The sequence below is a fragment of the Otolemur garnettii genome, unplaced genomic scaffold (assembly GCF_000181295.1).
Source record: "Otolemur garnettii isolate 467f Iridium unplaced genomic scaffold, OtoGar3 scaffold00008, whole genome shotgun sequence".
In the NCBI taxonomy this organism is placed as follows: Eukaryota; Metazoa; Chordata; class Mammalia; order Primates; family Galagidae; genus Otolemur; species Otolemur garnettii.
The window spans coordinates 15690100-15694477 of NW_003852403.1; positions in this window are offsets into that span (position 1 = coordinate 15690100).

The window sequence follows — 4378 nt, forward strand, 5'->3', positions numbered from 1 at the left end:
CGCCTGGCCATTTTTTTTTTGGTTGCAGCCATCATTGTTATTTGGCGGGCCCGGGCTGGGGATTCGAACCCGCCACCTTAGGTGTATGTGGCTGGCGCCTTAACCGCTTGAGCCACAGGCGCCAAGCCAAGTCACCTATTTTCAAACTGCAGTTGACCATGAGTAACAAACCATGGAAAGCAAAATTGTGGATGAGGGGAGATTGCTGTACTGTTTTTTCCCACTCAATGGTGATTTTGAGATCTATCCATGAGGGTACATGGGAATCTTCTATTAACTAGGGAGTTGTTTTCCAGTTAGCCATTCCCTTCTGGGAGTATGCGGTTTGCTTTCCATTTTCATTTTGTCATCACTGCTACAATGAACATCCGATGCATGTGCTGGTGTTTCTTTAGAGTATGTACCTGGAAGTGTCATCACTGGGTCAGGGGCTATGAGCATTCTCAGGTTTAATATTGATACATCACAACTGAATTGCTGAGAAAGTGGCTGTACCAATTTACCCTCCCACTCAGTTGGGGGGGCCTAGCCCCACACCCATGTCTATTTTTCTTTGACCGTAAGGTTTGAGTTTTCACCAATCTGATGAAAATTGCTATTGTGTTTTGATTTCCCCTATTACTTGTGGGGGTGAGCACGCTTGCATGTATGTGCTGGTCATTCATATTTCTTCTTTGGGAAACTGCCTGCTCTGAGCATTTGTCCACTTTTCCATTTTGTCCTCTGTCCTTTTCCTACTGATTTGTGGGTATTCCTCATCTGTCGTGGATCCTGGTCCTTTCTGTCGTGTGTGTTCCAGGCTTTTCTCTCAGGGTCTTTGCTGCTGTCCTTCAAGCCTGTCCCGGGAGCAGTGGTCCTCCCTTACTCTGTAGGGGTGTGTCCAAGACATGGGGCAGAAAAGAGCAGAGTGAGGACTGTGACATCGAGTGTCATTGTCTTCTTGCTACGTCCTGCTGCCCCTGCGTGCAGTCGGGATGAACTTTCTCTTCTCCCCTGACCTCCCTAGCTGATCTCTCCATCTTCTTTTTTGTCTGAAGTTCTCACCAGTTTGGGTCACTGCTCTAATTTAGGCATCGCTGTGATCTAAACATCCTTATGTTGAAATCTACCCCCCAATGTGGTAGTCTTAAGAGGTGGGGCCTTTGGGAGGTGGCGAGGTCTTTGGCGTGGAGCCCTCATGAGGTTGTTCACCTTTGCACCCTGTGGGAACTCAGGTTTCCCTGAAACAGAAGCGAGCCCTCACCAGACCCTGAATCTGCTGGCCACCTGATCTTGGACTCCGGCCTCCAGAATGGTGAGCAGTAAGTGTCGGTTGTTTCTAAATTTCCCAGTCTGTGGTACTTTGTTTAGCAGCCCAAACAGACTGAGACAGGCATTAAAGAAAAGCCCATCGTTTCTAGGGATGACCTTGAGTTCCCCAGGAGAGGAGGAAATAAAAAAACAGAAAAGAACTCACATGGGGGGAGGCTCCTTCCTCTCCCCCAAGAGAGTGGGGGCAACCTCATCTAACTTCCACGGCCCACTGAAGATGGCTGCTTCATTTGTTCCCAGGAGTCACTGGCTGCAGCTCTCAGGAATGCAGTTCCACGTCTCCCATCAGCAACCGTAGGGGTCTCTCAAGGCCCTGTATGAGACCAGGCTTTGGTCTTCACAGCCTCAGATCCCACAAACACCCTTCTCTCCCCAGACTGGATGTACAGGAGGAGGTCTCTCCCAATCCTCACCTCACAAGGACAATCAGTTCAGTAACCCATGAAGAGCCAGGGCTTGTCCTCTGAGTGTCATGTGACTTCTGCTTCACCCATTAGGCCCCTCATCCCAGCCCTCAGTCCTCCCTGACAAGATGAGGGCCAACGCTCTAACATTCACAGCTCTGAAAACCCTCTATTCTCTCTCTCCTCAGACCTAGATCTGCAGTGTCACCCTGGGTAGGCGAATTGACTTCTCTAAATTCCTGGGCTTCCTCTCTGGAAAGTGAGGTTTCTGGTCCTCACTGCCCAGGCGGCCTCCATCCTTGGGTGCCCAGAAGCCTGGGAACAGCAGCCTTGAACAAGAGCCCAGAGGGTAGCTGTTACTCCCACTAACTGTCAGGCTTCTCCTGTGCAGTGTGCGTGTTCCAGGTCAGCCTACAACCCAAGGCCATCAGTGCTCTGGGGTGTCTGCTCCTGATTTTGCTCCTGGATCAGGCCCTAGTTTTCAGTTTGTCCTCTGCCTGCTTCCCTCCTTACTGCCCCAAGGATCCTGGGGTCTCTGCAGCAGCCCCTGGCTTGAGTTATAGCCCTAGGAGGAGCAGAGGACCAGGTCAGGTCTCACACCCTTCTCTCGCAGAAAATTCTGCCATAGTCTCCATCTACTGCTGGGGGTTGGCTGGTTGCAAAGCTGCTCACTCTCTGGCCTAATAAAACCTTCAGCCTCATCTCTATGAACCAACCACACCAAACCATCCCATACCATTCAGACATGCCGTGTTCTTTCATACCTCCATATCTTTTCAAGGCTGTTTCCTCTTCCCCAAATATGCTTTCAACTCATGATGTCTGCCTGGAAAACTCCTATGCATCCTTCGACACCTTGATTTCCAGTTCCCCACCTCCACAGTGGTTTTCTTCTTCTTAGCATCTCTGGGTTCAAGTATCTCTACATCTAGCATCTCCAGGTCAATGTGTGGAATCATGGCCCCAACCACATCATACAGATATTTTTGACCTATATGTAGACTTTAAGCTCAAGGGTAGAGGTGGCAACATGTTCATCTTTGCACCCCAGTATCACAGTATAAATTTCAATCTGTGTTTATAGGAAGAAAGAGAGAAAGAAACATATACTTTTCTAAAACACTCATGAAGTGAATAATATTTTATCCAGTTTTCAAATGAGAGTGAGTCTCTGAAAGATTAAGGAGGGTGGTAGGAGCAAGACTTGGGTCCAGACTGCCTGACTTCAGAACTTAGATGCTTATCCAGAATGTTCTCTTGCTCCCATGGGGCGCAGCCTGCAGCCTTCGGTAGACTTCGGACACATGGCATCTCTAGACTTCTCTGAAGGTGGGAGAAATGATGGTTGTGCAGCCAGTCTTGAAATGCTGTGTGATGCTGGATAAGCCACTTAACCTCTCTGGGCCAGCTTCCCCAAAAGCAGTGCAGCAGTAACAATCTTGCAAGGTCTTTCTCATTGAACCCAATGTGATTCAGCAGCGACAGGATAACAGAGGGCTTTGAAAGTCTGCAATCTCACAACTCCCATGTGAGATTCCAGTTCAGAAACACAGAGCAGAGGCCCGCCAAGCCCAGACTTCATTTCCCCTCAGGGGAAGTCACCTGTCTGCTTTGGAAACAAGCAGGCTGGTAAAGCCCAGGCAGTGGGGGCTGGCAAGCAGCCTCCATTCCCTCCACTAATGCAAAGGTGTTGTCACATTCTGGGAGCAGCCTTAGGTTCCAGACACCCCAGAGGCTTCCATAGTCCTCCTGAATCCCTGGTTATCTAGCTAGTGAGTGGGGAGGGAGAAGCTGCCAAACAGACACGCTCCACCTTGCTAAGGCCAACTTCACCCCAGGAGGCTCTGGCCAAAAAAGAAAGGAAGAAGCTTGAAGGAGGCCTGGGAGAGGTGTTGGGTTGCAGTTTTCTGTACCACAGCCCTTGGATCTGCCTTCTGAGGAGATGTCTATTTGAGTCCAGCCTCCCTAGAGCTCTTGGGCCTAGGCTGACTTATGGTAGAAAGGAGGAGTGAGGCAACATGGCCTCCTGCCCTGCTAGGTGACTCCATGACTAGGCAGAGATAGGAAGATGCATTCAATTCTTAAGCAGGCATTTAGGGAATAGGTGGCAGGTGCAGGTAGTGTTTTGGACACTAGATGACAGGCATAATCCCTGCACATAGAATGCTCCCAGCTTTTTGGTTTCATTCTCAAGGATGTTTGAAGAAGGGAGCCCTCTCCTGCCTTATCAGCAGCTCTGCATGCTTCTGTGCCTTAGAAACAGGTTCTACACTTGGACTTGGTTTTGGAGCGTGTTCCCCTCACCCAGCTACAATCTTGTTTAATACTCTGGTCAACCCTGTGAAGAAGGCATGGCAGGGGATGATCCCCACCCGGTATTAGTTGATTGGAAAACAGTGGAGTGGTGGGTTCAGGAGATGCTGAGGTTATGGCTGTGCTCAGTGTTAAAAGAATCCTGTGATTGATTATTGATGTCTACAGTGGGCATAGGAGTGGGGAGAGATCGTGCAGGTACAATAGAGGGGTCATCCCTGTACCAAAGTGTACCCTCTTCAAAGGCATAGATTAAGTCTTGTTCACTTACGTGCCCATGGCACCTGGCGCAAGGTAGATGCTCATATATTACTATCAGACGTTATATGAATATATATCAGAATGAAGAA